This window comes from Pseudophryne corroboree, chromosome 2 (genome assembly GCF_028390025.1).
Source record: "Pseudophryne corroboree isolate aPseCor3 chromosome 2, aPseCor3.hap2, whole genome shotgun sequence".
NCBI classification, from domain to species: domain Eukaryota; kingdom Metazoa; phylum Chordata; class Amphibia; order Anura; family Myobatrachidae; genus Pseudophryne; species Pseudophryne corroboree.
Window position 1 is genome coordinate 396608986 of NC_086445.1, and position 21835 is coordinate 396630820.

Sequence of the window (21835 nt, forward strand, 5' to 3'; positions counted from 1 at the left end):
GAACCTTCAACGGACCTGGCAATCTTCAGTCGGATCCGGACACAGCGATTCCCTCTCGGAGCTGACCGACGAACGAGCTGAGAAGAAAATGGTCTACCTTAAGGGAGGTATCCACCCTTCTTCCACCGGAAGAGGGGATATCCCAGGGGTGACAGCGACCTTCACCGGTTGGGTGAAAGGTCATCACTGGCACAAAGTCTCAGCCACCCAGATTTCACACACTCGCGCTCTCGCACGTAGTGTGATGAAGGGGATTCTCACGTCCGTGAGCAATCCCTATTCCGGCGCTCGGGGACAGACAAGGGACAAACGCACACAGATGCCACTCACCGTCAGTTCCGCACTGTGAACGTCTTCTTCTCTTACAGGTCCCTGTAAGGAGGCAAACAAACAAGCAAACAGCCGTGCAGGGCCTAACTCTAACCTAGTGTCACACCCCTATACTAACTACAACGGCAGAGCCCTCAAACTAGCTCTGTGGGTGTGGTGCAACAAAACTAAACACACTTAACAAGCTCACACTTTGCCCCGCACGGTAATAACATATCCAATCACAATTCACAGCGCAAGCAACTACCACGGTGTTGTCCCTTAAAGTATCTGAATCAGAACACCAGGTAGTGGGGGCCGCACAGCTCACCCACCTCCCGTCCTCTCTTTCCAGGGGCTCAGGCCGAGCGGGCCTTCCTGCCTAAACACCTTGGGGTGGACTGGGCCTAATGCCCAGCGCCACCTCTATTCACTTCGGGGAACCACTTATTTATTGGGCCTATTAGCACACGGACCCGAGGCCCGACATTACCCACGGGCCTATCGCCCGCCTAACTCGTCGCCCGTTGGGTGACCTGGGCCTAGTGCCCAGTGTCACCTTATAGAGTGGGGCTCAGGCTTACAAGCCTGCCTACTCTGTGCACGTCGAGATGGCCTGGGCCTAGCGCCTAGTACCACCCTTATTCATCTGGGGGGGGGCGCACCTATTAATCTGGGCCTAACGCCCACTATATGCCCTCGGGCCTAATGCCCGCCTACACAGCCAATTACAGTGGCCTGGGCCTAATGCCCAAACCACCAAATCAGGGGGGGGTGACGAACTCCTAACTGCGCAACAGGCCTAGTGCCTGAACTGTGCCCCCGGGCCTAATGCCCGTCCCTGGTGGTCTAGGGAGGAAAAGGGAGGGGTGAAAGTTGCCTCACCTGATCCAGGGATCTCTGGCGCCCTCTTCTGCCGCTGACCCTTCCTGGCCAGCGGCGTCGCCTCCGCTCCTCCGCGTCCAGCCGCTGCTGGACATCTTCTTGCAGGAGCCCGACGTCTTCCGGCCTCTTCAGCGGCCACCGGAGCTCTTCTTCAAACGGCCGTCGTCTTCTCCTCCGCGCCAGACTCTCTTCTGCGCTCCGGCGCACCGACTCCTCCCTCCAGGTCCCAGCCGCTTTCTTCGCGCTCTTCCGCGCGCCTCCCCTCTTCGGCTCCCGCCCGGCGTCTGACATCAGATGCCGGGAGCGGGGCCTATGACGTGGCGAGCGCCGATTGGTTCGCCGCGCCCCTTTCTGATTGGCCGCCGCTCCGGGAGCCGCGATTGGCTCCCGGAGGTCGCCAACATTTAAACTACTCCGCAGCCTCCGGTCCGGTGCAGGAAAAAGGGTAATCTCTGCACCGGACACCCGCCGCTCATGCACACTGACAGGCGCTAGGGACAGACAAGCTGCCCCAGCGCTGTCAGAGACGCCCTCCCGCAGGTAGAATGTGTTCTGTAAAACAGGACACATCTCCACATTTCCCCCCCCCCTTTTTCCTTTGTAGTCCCTACAAAGGTCTCCACGACGTCCATCGTCCGCGGGTCAGGGAATTCCGAGGTCCCTCCAGCGAGGTTGTATTCGAGGGCCCAGCCCGGACAGGCTGTGACCCCACATCCTTCCTCCACCGGTTCCGGATTCCTCCTCTTCGTTCCTCCAGACCTCCATCGGTGGATCCTCTGGGGGAGTGGCATCTCCTCACGGTCGCTCGACCTGGGCCACCAAGGGGAATCTTCCTCCACGGGGACAACAGTCACCCACTCCTGGCCTTCCAGATCGTCTGGGACATCGTCCCTGTCTTCAGGGTGTGGTACCGACCACCACCCAACAGCGGAATCCTCCGGGGCATCCATTTCCTCCCGGGCAACAGCCACCATATGTCGCATTTCCTCGTGGGGCATCTCCAAAGGTCCTATGTCTTCCTCTGGAACGGGCCCTCCCACGGCATCACGATCCTGTCCCCGTACGTCCGTCCATTTCGGCACTCCCGGCAGGTATTCTTGCTCCAGGACTATCTCCTCCTCTTCACGGAGGGCATTCAGCTGGGAGCACGACTCCACCCGATCCTGCCAGTCACTCTCGTCGGCGCTTCCGATGCCAGAGTCGTCCTCCATCTGTTCTTGGAGGGATTCGTCGGCGGACAGCTCACCATAGTCCGAGTCCTCCTCCGATATCTGGACTGGGGTATTATTTTCCTCCTGAGCGTACTTAGTCGCTTCCGCTGGCACCTCTACTTCCTCAGAGTACTCCTTCGCTTCCGCTGGCATCTTTACTTCCTCAGCGTACTCCTTCGCTTCCGCTGGCATCTTTACTTCCTCAGCATACTCCTCTTCCGCTGGCATCTCTAGGTACCCAGGACACACCTGTTCCGCACGTCCTGGTCGTTGACGGTTCCATCGTGGGGAGATTCCGTACGTCTCCGTCACTGGGTCTTCACGCTTTTCTTCGCAGCGTGGTCTCTTCACCTCCCAGTCGTCCACCTCCGCCTTATGCGGGAAAAGATTCTGCCTCACTGGGGTCACTTTCTTGGGACAGAGTAGGTCCGCGGCATCTTCCCAGGGGCACTGGCCACTGGCCGCATGTCCTGGTCGCCAACACTTCCAACAAGGGAGGGCCACTGCCACCTTCTCCAAGACGGGTTCCTTGGCCACCTCCTTCACTGAGGGATCTTCACCCATTGGTTCCGGCTCAGAGGAAATGGGCACCTGCGAACTACCTTCAAGCAGGGTCTTCTGCTCCATTTCCCCGGTTTCCTCCTCCCATCTCTGGGCACGACCATCCGCAATCATCCGGTCTTCATTCCACGGACAATCGGGAAGCGCATGTCCTCTCGCCTCGCAGAGCACACACACGGGCTCTGCAGCCACCCGGTCCCAAAGCTGCTGACGAGATTCCGTCAGCTGCTTCACCGTGGCCTCGTAGTCTGTCCTGTCTTCAGTCCATGGACATTCCAGGAGCCGATGTCGGGGATCTCCACAGCTTTCACACTGGAAATCAACCTCGTCTTGGCTCCACTCTTCATCCCAGGGACAACGGTTATGCTCATGCCTGTAGTTTCCGCAGAGCAAACACCAGGACTCCTTCTTTGCTTGGCCCTTCTGACGTCTTCGGTCCGCTTCCTGGACCACCTTCTTTGGGGACGTCTCTCGCCAAGTACACTCGTCGGCAAAGTGCCCCGTTTGCCGACATTTCTTGCAGGGCGTCAAAGCGGCCTTCTTGCGCCCCTTCTCCCGGCGCTCTTCCTTTTCACGCTGGACTGACCGCTGCACCATCTTCAGGAGGTCTGCCCCAGACACCGTCACCCAGTCGCTCTGGTCCGCACACGTCCGGGGGTGAGTCTGTTCCGGAGCCGTCCGCAGGGCGGTCTTCTTGAGGCGTTCCACATCGTGTCCGTGATCCTGTATCCTTGATCCTGCCGACTACGCCAAAAATGTAAGAGGTGCGGCGGTGCGTGTGGTGGTGCCTGCTGCCGTGCAGGTGTAGCTTCGGTACTCACCAGGCGCTGCGCTCTCTCACCTTCAGGTACCGGAACCTTCAACGGACCTGGCAATCTTCAGTCGGATCCGGACACGGCGATTCCCTCTCGAAGCTGACCGACGAACGAGCTGAGGAGAAAATGGTCTACCTTAAGGGAGGTATCCACCCTTCTTCCACCGGAAGAGGGGATATCCCAGGGGTGACAGCGACCTTCACCGGTTGGGTGAAAGGTCATCACTGGCACAAAGCCTCAGCCACCCAGATTTCACACACTCGCGCTCTCGCACGTAGTGTGATGAAGGGGATTCTCACGTCCGTGAGCAATCCCTATTCCGGCGCTCGGGGACAGACAAGGGACAAACGCACACAGATGCCACTCACCGTCAGTTCCGCACTGCGAATGTCTTCTTCTCTTACAGGTCCCTGTAAGGAGGCAAACAAACAAGCAAATAGCCGTGCAGGGCCTAACTCTAACCTAGTGTCACACCCCTATACTAACTACAACGGCAGAGCCCTCAACTAGCTCTGTGGGTGGGGTGCAACAAAACTAAACACACTTTGCCCCGCACGGTAATAACATATCCAATCACAATTCACAGCGCAAGCAACTACCACGGTGTTGTCCCTTAAAGTATCTGAATCAGAACACCAGGTAGTGGGGGCCGCACGGCTCACCCACCTCCCGTCCTCTCTTTCCAGGGGCTCAGGCCGAGCGGGCCTGCCTGCCTAAACACCTTGGGGTGGACTGGGCCTAGTGCCCAGCGCCACCTCTATTCACTTCGGGGGAACCGCTTATTTATTGGGCCTAGTGCCCCCTATTAGCACACGGACCCGAGGCCCGACATTACCCACGGGCCTATCGCCCGCCTAACTCGTCGCCTGTTCGGTGACCTGGGCCTAGTGCCCAGTGTCACCTTATAGAGTGGGGCTCAGGCTTACAAGCCTGCCTACTCTCTGCACGTCGGGATGGCCTGGGCCTAGCGCCCAGTACCACCCTTATTCATCTGGGGGGGGCGCACCTATTAATCTGGGCCTAACGCCCACTCTATGCCCTCGGGCCTAATGCCCGCCTACACAGCCAATTACAGTGGCCTGGGCCTAATGCCCAAACCACCAAATCAGGGGGGGTGACGAACTCCTAACTGCGCAACAGGCCTAGTGCCTGAACTGTGCCCCCGGGCCTAATGCCCGTCCCTGGTGGTCTAGGGAGGAAAAGGGAGGGGGTGAAAATTGCCTCACCTGATCCAGGGATCTCCGGCGCCCTCTTCTGCCGCTGACCCGTCCTGGCCAGCGGCGTCGCCTCCGCTCCTCCGCGTCCAGCCGCCGCTGGACATCTTCTTGCAGGAGCCCGACGTCTTCTGGCCTCTTCAGCAGCCACCGGAGCTCTTCTTCAAACAGCCGTCGTCTTCTCCTCCGCGCCGGACTCTCTTCTACGCTCCAGCACGCCGACTCCTCCCTCCAGGTCCCGGCCGCTTTCTTCGCGCTCTTCCGCGCGCCTCCCCTCTTCGGCTCCCGCCCGGCGTCTGACGTCATACGCCGGGGGCGGGGCCTATGACGCGGCGAGCGCCGATTGGCTCACCGCGCCCCTCTCTGATTGGCCGCCGCTCCGGGGAGCCGCGATTGGCTCCTGGAGGGCGCCAACATTTAAACTACTCCGCAGCCTCCGGTCCGGTGCAGGGAAAAGGGTAATCCCTGCACCGGACACCCGCCGCTCCTGCACACTGACAGGCGCTAGGGACAGACAAGCTGTCCCAGCGCTGTCAGAGACGCCCTCCCGAAGGTGGAATGTGTCCTGTAAAACAGGACACATCTCCACATTTGGATAGTAGAAATAGTAACCCAAGGATACAGGTTAGAGTTTTAAGACGTGCCCCCTCACCGATTTTTCAAATCGGCCTTGCCAGCTTCTCTTCTAGAAAGGGAGATAGTAAGCGCTGCGATACTAAGTTGTGTCAAAATCAAGTAATTGTCACAGTGCCCCCGTCACAACAGGGGGAAGGCTTTTATTCGAGCCTGTTCGTGGTCCCGAAGCCAGATGGCTCAGTCAGACCGATTCTGAACCTAAAATCCCTCAATTTCTTTATAAAAAATTTCAAATTCAAGATGGAATCTCTCCGAGCAGTGATCTCCAGTCTGGAAGAGGGGGATTTTATGGTGTCGGTCGACATAAAAGATGCCTACTTGCATGTCCCCATATATCCTCCACATCAGGTTTACCTGAGATTTGCTGTGCAGGATTGTCATTACCAATTTCAGACGTTGCCGTTTGGTGAAAAACCTCGGAGCCGTGGACAGACCAAAGTAATGGCGGAAATGATGGTTCTCCTGCACAAACAGGAAATCACAATTATCCCGTACTTGGACGATCTCCTCATAACGGCGAGATCAAAGGAGCAATTGCTGAAGAATGTTGCCCTTTCACTGACGATTCTGCAACAACATGGTTGGCTCCTAAATTTGCCAAAATCACAGTTTGATCCGACGACACGGCTGTCGTTCCTGGGTATGATTCTGGATACAGAATTGCAGAGAGTTGTTCTTCCAGTGGAAAAAGCTCTGGAAATACAGAACATGGTAAAACAGATTCTGAAACCAGCAAAGGTGTCAGTTCTTCAATGCACTCGGTTGCTGGGGAAGATGGTGGCGGCCTACGAGGCCATTCCGTATGGCAGGTTACATGCCAGGGTGTTTCAGTGGAACCTGTTGGACCAGTGGTCCGGGTCTCACCTGGACATGCACCGGAAAATAATTCTATCTCCCAGGACCAGAATCTTCCTTCTGTGGTGGCTGCACAGTTCTCACCTTCTGGAGGGACGCAGGTTCGGGATTCAGGATTGGATCCTGGTGACCACAGATGCAAGCCTCCGAGGCTGGGGAGCAGTCACACAGGGAAGAAACTTTCAGGGAAAGTGGTCAAGCCAGGAAGCTTGTCTACACATAAACATTCTGAAATTAAGGGCCATTTACAACGGCATACTGCAAGCAGAACATCTTCTTCGAGGTCTGCCTGTCTTGATTCAGTCAGACAACGTGACAGCGGTGGCGTACATAAACCGCCAAGGCGGAACAAGGAGCAGAGCAGCGATGGCCGAGGCCACGAAGATTCTTCGCTAGGCGGAAAGACATGCCAGCGCTCTGTCAGCAGTCTTCATTCCAGGAGTGGACAACTGGGAAGCAGACTTCCTCAGCAGACACGATCTCCATCCAGGAGAGTGGGGTCTTCATCAAGAGGTATTTGCAGAAGTGACAAGTCATTGGGGAGTTCCTCAAGTAGACATGATGGTGTCCCGCCTCAACAAGAAACTTCAGAGATATTGTTCCAGGTCAAGGGACCCTCAAGCAATAGCGGTGGACGCCCTAGTGACACCGTGGATGTTTCCGTCAGTATATGTATTCCCTCAACTTCCACTCATTCCAAAGGTGATAAAAATTATAAGAGGAACAAGGGTTCAGGCGATCCTCATTGTTCCGGATTGGCCAAAAAGGGCCTGGTATCCAGATCTTCAGGAGTTGCTCATAGAAGATCCCTGGCCTCTTCCTCTTCGGGAGGACCTGTTACAACAAGGGCCATGCGTGTATCAGGACTTTCCGCGGCTGCGTTTGACGGCGTGGCGGTTGAACGCCAAATCCGATCCCGAAAGGGTATTCCCAGTGAAGTCATTCCCACACTTCTTCAGGCTAGAAAAGAAGTAACGGCAAAGCATTACCACCGTATTTGGAGAAAATATGTGTCTTGGTGTGAATCCAAGAAAGCTCCTACGGAAGAATTTCACTTGGGTCGTTTGCTCCATTTCCTACAAGCAGGTGTGGATGCGGGCCTAAAGTTAGGCTCTATTAAAGTACAGATTTCGGCCTTGTCGATCTTTTTTCAGAAAGACTTGGCTTCTCTTCCAGAAGTTCAGACCTTCGTAAAAGGCGTGCTGCACATCCAACCTCCATTTGTGCCTCCTGTGGCACCGTGGGATCTTAATGTGGTGTTGCAATTCTTGCAATCGCATTGGTTTGAACCTTTGCGCAAGGTTGAGTTTAAATTCCTTACTTGGAAAGTGGTCATGTTGTTGGCCTTGGCGTCCGCAAGGCGAGTGTCTGAGTTGGCGGCTTTGTCTCACAAAAGCCCCTATTTGATTTTCCATACTGATAGAGCGGAGTTGAGAACTCGTCAACAATTTCTGCCAAAAGTGGTTTCATCATTTCACGTAAACCAGCCTATTGTGGTGCCAGTGGCTACTGACGCCTTGGCGGAATCGAAATCTCTCGATGTGGTTAGAGCTTTGAAAATCTATGTCGCCAGAACGGCGTAGATTAGGAAAACAGAGTCTCTGTTTGTCCTCTGGGCTCCCAATAAGATTGGGGCTCCTGCTTCCAAGCAGACTATTGCGCGCTGGATCTGTAATACGATTCAGCAGACTCATTCTACGGCAGGATTGCCGTTACCGAAATCGGTGATAGCCCATTCTACCAGAAAGGTGGGCTCTTCCTGGGCGGCTGCCCGGGGGGTCTCCGCATTACAGTTTTGCTGAGCTGCTACTTGGTCAGGTTCAAACACCTTTGCGAAGTTTTACAAGTTTGATACCCTGGCTGAGGAGGACCTCTTGTTTGGTCAATCGGTGCTGCAGAGTCATCCGCACTCTCCCGCCCGTTCTAGAACTTTGGTATAAACCCCATGGTTCTTGTAGCATCCCCAGCATCCCCTAGGACGTATGAGAAAATAGGATTTTAATACCTACCGGTAAATCCTTTTCTCTTAGTCCGTAGAGGATGCTGGGCGCCCGTCCCAGTGCGGGCTGTATCTGCAATTTGGTTTTAGTTACGCTCATGTTGTGTTGAGTTCAGTCAGTCTGTGACTGTTGTTGGTCATGCCGTTGCATGCGTTGTTTGTTGAATGCCATGTTGTACGGCGTGTTGGAGGTGTGAGCTGGTATGTATCTCACCTTAGTTTAAAATAAGTAAATAAATCCTTTTTCCTCTAAGTGTCCGTCTCCCTGGGCACAGTTCCTATAACTGGAGTGTGGAGGAGGGGCATAGAGGGAGGAGCCAGTTCACACCCATTCAAAGTCTTATAGTGTGCCCATGTCTCCTGCGGATCCCGTCTATACTCCATGGTTCTTGAAGCATCCCCAGCATCCTCTACGGACTAAGAGAAAAGGATTTACCGGTAGGTATTAAAATCCTATTATAGAACTGATCCATGTACAGATTTAATCGTAGGCAGCAGGTCTGCAGCAATTATAAAAGGGGGTAACTGCAACACCCCCAGACATACATAAGTAAAAACAAAAGCAAACAAATTGTGCAGACCTGTATACTGTATGTGAATTATTATCATCTGATCAGGTTTTTGGTTAAATAAACAGAGTCTGGCTGGCATATACATAGACTTAAATTAATTCCATAGACATAATATTGAACATTTTAAAACAAACTCAACAATGATTGAAACATGTAACAACACATATTTACTCTATGTGGATAAGTAGTATGCTCTACCCCTCGGTGCAGCTGGAGGGAATTAGAATCAGATTTTATTTTTAAAAACTACATCTTATTCTCTATCTGCAGGTTACTTGTGGGCTCCGCATTACAATACACAGAATCACTCCAAAATGACAGTGGGTATGGGACTGACAGGTGGTCCATTTTTAACATGTCTGCTGAGACCCTCTGAAAGGGATAACCCCAACCCTGGAGGAAAGACTGGAGAAAAAGCAGAGGTCAGTGGGGCTCAGTAGCAGGAGGATTTAGGGGAGGAGTCATCTCCTGGGGAAAAAAATCTTCCTTTTGATACAGTTTCCCATCAAAATCACTTTACAGAAGGGATGGCCATTGGTGGGGTAATGTCACGATCCGGGTATCTGGACGCCATTACCTGCCGTTTAGGTGTCTTCTGAGACTGGCCCAGCGTTCCAAATCCGGACCTCATCTGTGTCAACACTCTGCACATCCCTCCTGTCATTCTGAGACACTACCACAGCGGCGCCATGTTTGAATCCAACATGGCGTCTCCCGTCCTCCGCGGCCTCCGCCGCCGTTACTGTGTTATTGCTGCAGGTTCTCAGAATCATGTATCATGCCTGCCGCGGCCTCTGCTGCCCTCCAGGTGTCTCAGCATGTAGCTGTCATCTGGCGTCTCCTGTCCTCCGCGGCCGGCGCCGCCATTATCACTATGTTTGCACATTTCATTACAAACCAGTTTTCCCTCCAGGTTCCAGCATGGGCGCAGCCATGTTGGATTTGATCACATGCTCCAATTCCTCCAATCCACCATCTCTGGAATCTGCATAATTGCCTAGCCAATGCCTGCATAGCAGCAGGTATAAGTATCCTGTGTCTAGGCCAGATAGATGTCAGTGCTTTGAATGTCATACCTTGTTCCAGTCTCTCTCTCCTGTGGTTTGTTTCTCCAGGTTCCAGCTCCTGTCTCCAGCATCCACAAAGAGACCCGCACCTGCTTTCCATCCTGCGGTGCAGCCTGACTCTGCAATCCTCTGTGACTGCTTCAGCTTTCAGCTATTACTTCGTTTGCTTCCAGCTTCCAAGCTTTCAGCTATTAACCCATCTGTTTCCAGCAACCTGCTTCCAACAGAATTCAGCCTCCTTAAAGAGCCGGTGTTCTCCCAGCGGATTTCTACTTACCAGCAGTATCCACTACCACCGGTAACCACTCTTAATTTTATCTGTTTCCACGCACCCTAGCATCTTTCAGTTTTAACTCCGTGTCTCCACCATCTGGCTGGTTCCGTCCAGTGACTCCTACAGTGCATTCCAGTTACCAGCATCATCTCATACACCTACTGGCGTGTTCCTCGGTTGTCTCCACTACTACAGCCTGGCCTGGTAAGGTTATTCTACCCAAGGACTATAACATCCGTTCTGCAACCTACCAGTGCTCTGTTATACCTTTTATGGTTTAGTGATCCAGGAACTGTATTATCTGCCACTGCTAATTCTGACTGTGAACGCTGTTGTGATTATACGGAGTCTGTTTAATAAACTTTCATTTGACTTTTAACCTGCTTGTCATGGTCACACCTTCAGGTTTCCTTCCACACTTACATGTCCAGGGGTCTGATTAAACCATCTAAGTTTGATTTAATTTCACCCCCTACAACTGAGGCTTCCTCCCGTCAGCCTAAACCCTCAGTTGTGACAGTAAGCACTAACCATATGAATCCAGCCGGAGACCAGGATCAAGCGGCTAGACCTATGCAAGAACTGGCAGCCAGACTCGAACATCAGGAGGCTGCACAAGGTCACATCATCCGCTGTCTCCAGGATCTCTCTACTCGGCTGGATGGGATTCAGACGACCCTCCGTGGACCTGGCACGTCTGGTGCGTCCACCACAGTGACTCCAGCTGTAATCCCACCCACCTTGCCCATTTCCATACCACGTCTTCATCTTCCAACGCCAGCAAAATTTGACGGATCTCCAAGGTTCTGCAGGGGATTTCTCAACCAATGCGAAATCCATTTTGAGCTTCAATCTGGCAACTTCCCCAGTGACCGTACCAAAGTTGCTTATATTATTTCTCTCATCAGTGGCTCAGCCCTTGATTGGGCATCACCGTTATGGGAGAAGTCTGATCCCCTGCTGTCCTCCTATTCTGACTTTGTAGCATCATTCAGGCGCATCTTCGACGAGCCGGGCCGGGTTTCCTCTGCTTCATCTGAGATTCTCCGTCTACGCCAGGGAACACGTACTGTGGGACAGTATCTTATACAGTTCAAAATCCTGGCATCTGAACTGGCCTGGAACGACGAGGCCCTGTATGCTGCATTCTGGCATGGCTTGTCAGAACGCATTAAAGACGAGTTAGCTACCAGAGACTTGCCTTCTAAGTTGGATGAGCTAATTTCACTATGCACGAAGGTTGATCTACGGTTCAGAGAGAGAGCAACCGAGCGAGGAAGATCATCCGTTCCTAAATCTTCTGCTCCTCCTCCTCGTCAACCATCTCCATCCAAGGATGAGCCTATGCAAATTGGTCGTTCCCGTCTATCTCCCGCTGAGCGCCGAAGACGCCTCTCCGAGTCTCTATGTCTCTACTGTGCAGCTCCGTCGCACACTATCAACGCCTGTCCCAAACGTTCGGGACTCCAGATCCTAGCTCGCCAAGGAGAGGGCCGGCTAGGAGTAATGATCTCCTCTCCATCTCCTCATGATTGTAACCTCCCAGTGTCGCTCCAAATTGCTCAACGTTACAGGAACGTCATTGCTCTCCTTGATTCCGGAGCAGCTGGGAATTTCATAACCGAAGCTTATGTTAAACGGTGGTCCCTACCCACCGAGAGACTGTCCTCGTCCATCTCTTTGACTGCCGTGGATGGCAGCAAGATTTTTGACGCAGTCATTTCCTTAAGGACTCTTCCAGTTCGTCTGAGAGTGGGAGTTCTTCATTCTGAGTATATTTCTTTTCTAGTGATTCCAAGAGCCACACATCCAGTGGTTTTAGGCCTTCCATGGCTCCGTCTCCACAACCCATCGATTGACTGGACGACTACGCAAATACTGGCATCGGGTCCCTCCTGTGCTGAGACTTGTTTAGCCAAAGTTCTTCCTGTTTGTTCTTCCTTCCCCAGGTCATCTGATGTTCCGCCTCCTCCATATCAAGACTTCACGGACGTGTTCAGTAAAGCCTCTGCTGATATCCTTCCTCCTCATAGAGAATGGGACTGCCCAATCGACCTCATTCCAGGGAAGGTTCCACCGCGAGGCCGAACTTATCCGTTGTCTCTGCCTGAGACACACTCCATGGAAGAGTACATCAATGAGAACCTGGTGAAGGGTTTCATCCGACCATCTTCTTCTCCAGCCGGCGCAGGCTTCTTCTTCGTTAAGAAGAAAGACGGTGGTCTGCGTCCGTGCATCGACTACTGAGGTCTGAACGACATTACCGTCAAGAACCGATACCCTTTACCCCTGATTACCGAGCTCTTTGATAGAGTTAGTGGTGCAACCATTTTCACAAAGCTGGACTTGAGGGGTGCCTACAATCTCATCCGAATCTGTGAGGGTGACGAGTGGAAGACCGCCTTTAACACCCGTGACGGACATTATGAGTACCTCGTCATGCCCTTCGGATTGAGCAACGCTCCAGCAGTCTTCCAGCACTTCGTGAATGAGATCTTCAGGGACATCTTGTACCGCCATGTCGTGGTTTATCTAGATGACATCCTCATCTTTGCTAATAATCTCGAAGATCATCGTTTCTGGGTAAAAGAGGTTCTCTCCCGTCTCCGTGTCAATCACCTCTATTGTAAATTGGAGAAGTGTGTGTTTGAAGTTAAAACCATTCCGTTTCTAGGTTACATTGTGTCCGGTTCCGGACTAGAGATGGATCCTGAGAAACTCCAAGCAATCCAGAATTGGCCTATACCCTTAACCCTCAAAGGGGTCCAGAGGTTCTTAGGGTTCGCCAATTATTATAGAAAATTTATACGAGACTTTTCCACCATTGTGGCGCCTATCACTGCATTAACCAAGAAAGGTGCTAATCCGTCCAAGTGGTCCGAGGAAGCTACGCAGGCCTTTCACCTTCTGAAGCAACGGTTCATCTCTGCACCAGTTCTGAAACAGCCCGACACCGACTCTCCTTTTATCTTAGAGGTAGATGCCTCCTCCGTTGGAGTAGGAGCAGTGTTATCCCAGAGGGCCAAAGATGGACATCTACATCCTTGCAGTTTCTTCTCCCGGAAGTTCTCCCCAGCTGAGCGCAACTATGCCATTGGCGATCAGGAGTTGCTGGCCATCAAGCTCGCTCTGGAGGAGTGGAGATACCTGTTGGAGGGAGCTTCCCACTCAATCACCATACTTACCGACCACAAAAATCTTTTATATCTCAAAGGCGCACAATGTCTGAATCCTCGTCAGGCCAGATGGGCACTTTTCTTCTCTAGGTTTGATTTAAACTCCAGTTCTGTCCGGGTTCTCAGAATCGTAAGGCCGATGCCCTTTCCCGCTCATGGGAGCAAGAAAATGAGTCCGAGTCTGCAGACATGCATCCTATTATTAATCCGTTGGCATTCTCCACGGTAGGGATGGACTCTACGCCTCCACCAGGGAAAAGTTTTGTTAAGCCAGTTCTAAGGAAGAAGCTCATGCATTGGGCCCATGCTTCCCGTTTTGCTGGACATACATAGGTATATGCAATTGTGGTCGAATTCCCGAAATTGTCGAATTTCGGGTCATTTTCGACCAAAAAAAAAAATTCCCCTATGCAATCCAGTGCTTTCCGACCAAAAAACGGACTTTCAAAATTCGACTTTTTGAAATTCGAATTTTTGCAAATTCGACTTTTCTGCAATGATACAAGTGCTGCAATTCGACCAAAGCATATTCAATTCAAGTTTGGAAATTCGACAGCAGTGCTTTTAGACAGCAAATTCGTCATTTTCAATCCGCCACACTTTGGAGGGTGAAAACAAATAAAAAAATTTTAAACATGTTTTTTTTGGTGTTTTTTTTTTTGGGAATAGCAGATCTATTTATATTAGAAGGGATTAGGTACTTTTTTTTTTTTTTGGGAGGCACAAATATTATTTATATATTTTTTAAAATATTATTATTTTTTTATTATTTTTTTTTTTATGCTGGAAGGGTAAAATCATAAAAAAAAATGGCGTGGGGTCCCCCCTCCAAAGCATAACCAGCCTCTGGCTCATTGAGCTGGTCCTGGTTCTAAAAATGCGGGGAAAAAATTGACAGGGGATCCCCCGTATTTTTAAAACCAGCACCGGGCTCTGCGCCTGGTGCTGGTGCCAAAAATACGGGGGACAAAAAGAGTAGGGGTCCCCCGTATTTTTAACACCAGCATCGGGCTCCACTAGCTGGACAGATAATGCCACAGCCGGGGGTCACTTTTATGCCGTGCCTGCGGCCGTGGCATCAAATATCCAACTAGTCACCCCTGGCCGGGGTACCCTGGGGGAGTGGGGACCCCTTCAATCAAGGGGTCCCCCCCCCCCAGCCACCCAAGGGCCAGGGGTGAAGCCCGAGGCTGTCCCCCCCCATCCAATGGGCTGCGGATGGGGGGGCTGATAGCCTTTGTGATAATAAAAAGATATTGTTTTTTCCAATAGTACTACAAGTCCCAGCAAGCCTCCCCCGCAAGCTGGTACTTGGAGAACCACAAGTACCAGCATGCGGGAGAAAAACGGGCCCGCTGGTACCTGTAGTACTACTGGGGAAAAAATACCCAAATAAAAACAGGACACACACACCGTCGACAGTAAAACTTTATTTCATACGTCGACACACACATACTTACCTATGTTCACACGCCGACATCGGTCCTCTTCTCCATGTAGAATCCACGGATACCTGTAAAGAAAAGTTCAAAATACTCACCTCAACCATGGTCCAGAGATAAATCCACGGACTTGGCAAAATAAGAAAACGCAAATACCCGCACCAAAAACGGACTGAAAGGGGTCCCATGCTGACACATGGGACACCTTTCCACGAATGAGACCTGTCAGTGACAGCCGTCACTGACAGGTCTCTAAGCCAATCAGGAAGCGCAACTTCGTTGCGCTCACCTGATTGGCTGAGCGCTGTCTGCACTGTGACAGCGCATCGCACAGCTCCCTCCATTATATTCAATGGTGGGAACTTAGCGGCTAGCGGTGAGGTCACCCGCCGGTCAGCGGCTGACCGGCGGGTGACCCCACCGCTACCCGCAAAGTTCCCACCATTGAAAGTAATGGAGCGGCTTTGCGATGCGCTGTCACAGTACAGACAGCGGACAGCCAATCAGGTGAGCGCCACGGAAGTAGCGCTTCCTGATTGGCTGAAGGGACGTCAGTGACAGGAGTCACGTGATGTCCCGGCATTCGGGAGAAAGGGGTCTGATGTGAAAACATTGGACCCCTTTCTAGTCCGGTATGGATCGGTGTTCGGTTTGTTTTTTTGCCAAGAACGTGGATTTACCTCTGGACGTGGATGTACCTCTGGACGCTGGAAGGTGAGTATAATTTTTTCACAGGTACCCTCGGATCGTCGGCGACCGTGGCAGTCGGCGTGTCAACATAGGTAAGTATGTGTGTGTCGGCAGTATGTAATAAAGTTGTACAAGTCACGGTGTCTGTGTCCTGTTTTTATTTGGATATTTTTTTCCAGTAGTACTACAGGTACCAGCGGGCCCGTTTTTCTCCCGCATGCTGGTACTTGTGGTTCTCCAAGTACCAGCTTGCGGGGGAGGCTTGCTGGGACTTGTAGTACTAATGGAAAAAACAATATCTTTTTATTATCACAAAGGCTATCAGCCCCCCCATCCGCAGCCCATTGGATGGGGGGGGACAGCCTCGGGCTTCACCCCTGGCCCTTGGGTGGCTGGGGGGGGGGGACCCCTTGATTGAAGGGGTCCCCACTCCCCCAGGGTACCCCGGCCAGGGGTGACTAGTTGGATATTTGATGCCACGGCCGCAGGGCACTATATAAAAGTGACCCCCGGCTGTGGCATTATCTGTCCAGCTAGTGGAGCCCGATGCTGGTGTTAAAAATACAGGGGACCCCTACTCTTTTTGTCCCCCGTATTTTTGGCACCAGCATCAGGCGCAGAGCCCGGTGCTGGTTTTAAAAATACGGGGGATCCCTGGCCAATTTTTCCCCTGCATTTTTAGAACCAGGACCAGCTCAAAGAGCCCGAGGCTGGTTATGCTTTGGAGGGGGGACCCCACGCCATTTTTTTTTCGGGTTTTTCCCGTTTTTTTCCCGTTTTTTAAAATCGCGGCAAAATCCGCCAAATCGGCCGATTTTCGCCCGCGATTCTGGCGAATCCGTTTTTCATTGAATATGGTGAATCCCGGCAGGCACCTGCCGGGATTCACCTGGCGAATTTGGTCGAATTAAAAAACGGCGATAATTGCCGCGAATTCGACCGCAATTGCATATACCCCACAGGCATTCAGAAAACCCTTGAATTTATTTCTAGGTCCTACTGGTGGCCAACTCTGAAGAAGGACGTTATGGAATTTATTGCCTCCTGCCCAAAGTGTGCCCAACACAAAGTCTCCCGCCAGTCGCCTGCGGGGCAACTGGTTCCATTATCTGTTCCCCGTCGACCATGGACCCATTTGTCGATGGACTTTGTTTCCGATCTACCTATCTGCAACAAGTTTAATACCATCTGGGTGGTAGTTGACCGGTTCACCAAGATGGCACATTTTATCCCTCTCACCGGTCTTCCGTCAGCTTCCAAGTTGGCTCAAGTATTTATACAAGAGATCTTCCGACTTCACGGTCTTCCTGAAGAGATCATCTCAGATCGTGGAGTACAATTTGTAGCCAAATTTTGGCGAAGTTTGTGTCAAGCCCTCCAAGTCAAGTTAAAGTTTTCCACGGCTTACCATCCTCAGACCAATGGTCAAACCGAGAGGGTGAATCAGGACTTGGAGGCCTTCCTCCGTATATATGTGTCTTCCTCTCAAGATGACTGGGTTCAACTCCTTCCTTGGGCCGAGTTCAGCCACAACAATCAATACCATTCCTCATCTTCTTCTACACCATTCTTCATTAATTATGGATTCCACCCTAAAGTCCCAGAATTCCAACCGCTTCCCGCAACTTCTGTTCCAGCAGTGGATGTCACCTTGCGTCAGTTTTCAAATAACTGGAGGAACGTCCGCGCAGCCCTGCTTAAAGCCTCATCCAGGTATAAGAAGTTTGCCGATAGGAAGCGTAGAGCGGTTCCTGCTCTCAAGGTGGGTGATCGTGTGTGGTTGTCCACGAAGAATTTGAGGTTGAGAGTTCCCAGCATGAAATTTGCACCTCGCTACATCGGTCCCTTCAAGATTGAACAAGTCATCAATCCTGTTGCCTACAGATTACAGTTACCACCCTTCTTGAAAATACCCAGGACATTTCATGTTTCCTTGTTGAAACCGCTGATCCTAAATCGGTTTCATTCCGCACTTCCTCCAGCTCCCAAAGTTCAGACTCAACGGGGAGTCGAGTACGAGGTGGCCAAGATTTTGGACTCACGTTTCCGTTACGGTCAGTTACAGTATCTCATTGACTGGAAGGGCTATGGTCCTGAAGAACGCTCTTGGACCAATGCCTCAGACGTCCATGCTCCTGACTTGGTCCGAAATTTCCACTCAAAGTTTCCTTTAAAGCCTAAGAAGTGTCCTGGGGCCACTCCTAAAGGGGGGGGTGCTGTCACGATTCGGGTATCTGGACGCCATTACCTGCCGTTTAGGTGTCTTCTGAGACTGGCCCAGCGTTCCAAATCCGGACCTCATCTGTGTCAACACTCTGCACATCCCTCCTGTCATTCTGAGACACTACCACAGCGGCGCCATGTTTGAATCCAACATGGTGTCTCCCGTCCTCCGCGGCCTCCGCCGCCATTACTGTGTTATTGCTGCAGGTTCTCAGAATCATGTATCATGCCTGCCGCGGCCTCTGCTGCCCTCCAGGTGTCTCAGCATGTAGCTGTCGTCTGGCGTCTCCTGTCCTCCGCGGCCGGCGCCGCCATTATCACTATGTTTGCACATTTCATTACAAACCAGTTTTCCCTCCAGGTTCCAGCATGGGCGCAGCCATGTTGGATTTGATCACATGCTCCAATTCCTCCAATCCACCATCTCTGGAATCTGCATAATTGCCTAGCCAATGCCTGCATAGCAGCAGGTATAAGTATCCTGTGTCTGGGCCAGATAGATGTCAGTGCTTTGAATGTCATACCTTGTTCCAGTCTCTCTCTCCTGTGGCTTGTTTCTCCAGGTTCCAGCTCCTGTCTCCAGCATCCACAAAGAGACCCGCACCTGCTTTCCATCCTGCGGTGCAGCCTGACTCTGCAATCCTCTGTGACTGCTTCAGCTTTCAGCTATTACTTCGTTTGCTTCCAGCTTCCAAGCTTTCAGCTATTAACCCATCTGTTTCCAGCAACCTGCTTCCAACAGAATTCAGCCTCCTTAAAGAGCCGGTGTTCTCCCAGCGGATTTCTACTTACCAGCAGTATCCACTACCACCGGTAACCACTCTTCATTTTATCTGTTTCCACGCACCCTAGCATCTTTCAGTTTTAACTCTGTGTCTCCACCATCTGGCTGGTTCCGTCCAGTGACTCCTACAGTGCATTCCAGTTACCAGCATCATCTCATACACCTACTGGCGTGTTCCTCGGTTGTCTCCACTACTACAGCCTGGCCTGGTAAGGTTATTCTACCCAAGGACTATAACATCCGTTCTGCAACCTACCAGTGCTCTGTTATACCTTTTATGGTTTAGTGATCCAGGAACTGTATTATCTGCCACTGCTAATTCTGACTGTGAACGCTGTTGTGATTATACGGAGTCTGTTTAATAAACTTTCATTTGACTTTTAACCTGCTTGTCATGGTCACACCTTCGGTATCCTTCCACACTTACATGTCCAGGGGTCTGATTAAACCATCTAAGTTTGATTTAATTTCACCCCCTACAACTGAGGCTTCCTCCCGTCAGCCTAAACCCTCAGTTGTGACAGGTAATCTGGCAGTTTTCCAGGGGGAGAAGGATTGAGAACCATTGTGGTAGACTATAGTACCCACTCCCCAGAAACTGATGTAAGTGATTAAATATATTATCTTTTCTCTAACGTCCTAGTGGATGCTGGGGACTCCGTAAGGACCATGGGGAATAGACGGGATCCGCAGGAGACAGGGCACTTTAAGAAAGAATTTGGATACTGGTGTGCTCTGGCTCCTCCCTCTATGTCCCTCCTCCAGACCTCAGTTTGAATCTGTGCCCGGACGAGCTGGGTGCTACTTATACCCCTTTTACACTCGCATGAAAATCCCGGGATATTGCACGTGAACGCGCATCATCCCGGGATTTCTGTCAGTGTGAAAGGGTACAGGGACAATTTCCCGGGTCGAGCATCCCGGGATTTCATCCCAGGTCTAAAGCAGGGTTGAACCCGGGACCGTCCCGGGAAGCTGGGTAGTGTGAAAGGGCCCGTCCCGGGATTCACTACCCGGGACTGTTAAAAGGCCTCCGATTGGAGCTTTCATGGGCTCAGAAAAGATGATGTCATCTTTCAGAGCCCTGGGGAGCGTCCTTGATGCGTGTGAGGAAGGCAGCATGGGGACCTGGACAGACCAGGAGGTGAGAGAGCTGCTCAGCATTAGGGGAGAGGAGGAAATAATGAGGCAGATCACAGGCACAGTTAAAGATGCAGTCATTTATAAAAACATCTCCAAGATGCTGGAAGCCAGGGGAATCATCCGCACACAGCAGCAAGTGTTAAACAAAATGAAAACTCTTAAAAAGCAGTTTCTGAAGGTGCATGACAACAACAGGAAAAAGAGCGGTGTTGGCCGTATCGACTGGCAGTACTATGACATCTGTGCCAATATCTTTGGAAACACAGCTATATGCAGTCCGGTGAGTCTGTCTTCCAGTTCACAGTACACTGCTACAGAAGGCACTCCAGAAGAGACACAGACAAGCAGTGACGTCTGTCCGTCATCCCCGTTGTTAATTGACGACACACCTGAGGACAGCGACACATCCTCCCAGCCGTCCATAAACACATCCAGAAACGACGACAGCATAACTGCAACCATTGAAGACGTCGTGGAAGCTCAGACCAGTGACAGTGGGACTGTACAAAGTGCCGTCACCGTCACCCCAACTTTACAGAAAAACAGTAAGTACATGTTTACTCATAGCACAAATCCACAATTGTTAATCATCCGGTTATGTGTGTAGTATGAGTGGCCAGTGTGGCGGCAGCGTGGCGAGCGCAAATGAGCCCATTGCAGGATCACTGCGCTCAGCACGCTGCTGGCACGGTGGCACGCTTTGCAATTTCTGCCCCCACCCAGGGGGGCTTTGCATTTTTATAAATAGTTCAATGTTGCAGAGTAGCTAGTGTGTAGGTGAATTATAATGCCACAAACACGTTTGCTAACGCTGCTATTTTTATATACGCTCATTTTGTATTTCTTCTCTTCACAGTTTACACCGTACCGCCTAGAAGGAAGAAATTGAACAGAGCGGAGCAAGTGGCTAAAGCCATGTCAAATGTCCTTGTCGACCAACTCCGAGAGATGGACGCTACAATGTCCGCACAGGAGGATGCAAGGCTCGACAGGTTTCTAGAGGCAGAACGCCAAATGCATGATGCATTCCTTTCCCAAGTCATGACAATGCAGGAACGCATGAGTAGAGAGCAGAATGACCGCCACAGGGATTTGCACCAAATGAACATGGCGTTCTATGAGCGTATGACCAATACCTCCAGAGCACCAATCCAACACCACAACTCACAATACCCCCCTGAGCAGGGTTTTTCATCATTTAATCCTGGCCCATACTATGCCCCAAATACTGCACCATCTAGTGCGCAAAGCCCAGAGTTTACTGTATTGCGCAATTTGCTGTGAAACACAGTGAATTTCTTTTTTTTGTTGTTATTTGTTGTTAAATAACCACAGTGTGGTCATTGTTTATGCACAACTGTTTGTGCCTTCTTTCATTTTTTTTTATGTTCTGTTTTGTATAGTGTCTACATTAAAGCACTTTTTATTTATTTTTTACACAGTAATAATATACTGCAGGGACACTGTGGTTTATGGTGTTGTATCTACAAGCCTACCAGTGTTGTTTTGTTTTTTTATGCCAAACAAAACTTGTTTGCAAATCTATGCATAACATTCCCATTTGTGCGTAACAGTAGACCATGTTTGCAGTGTTTTCTACATTGTTTCTGCATATATACAAAGTTTGTGGCAATGTGGCGCCCTGGGCAGCAGTTAAGTACCTCTTGGCATAAAGAGCATATATACAGTTGGGCACTGTATATATGCATGGGCCCCCGCCATATTTTTACATAGAAACGCGGGACAGAAGCCCGCCGCTGAGGGGGTGGGGCTTCTTCCTCAGCACTCACCAGCGCCAATTTCTCTCCACAGCTCCGCTGAGAGGAAGCTCCCCAGGCTCTCCCCTGCAGAATCACGGTAGAAGAGGATTAAAAGAGAGGGGGGGCACATAATTTTGGCGCAAACAGTTATACAACAGCTACTGGGTTAACACTAAGTTACTGTGTGATTCCTGGGACATATAGCGCTGGGGTGTGTGC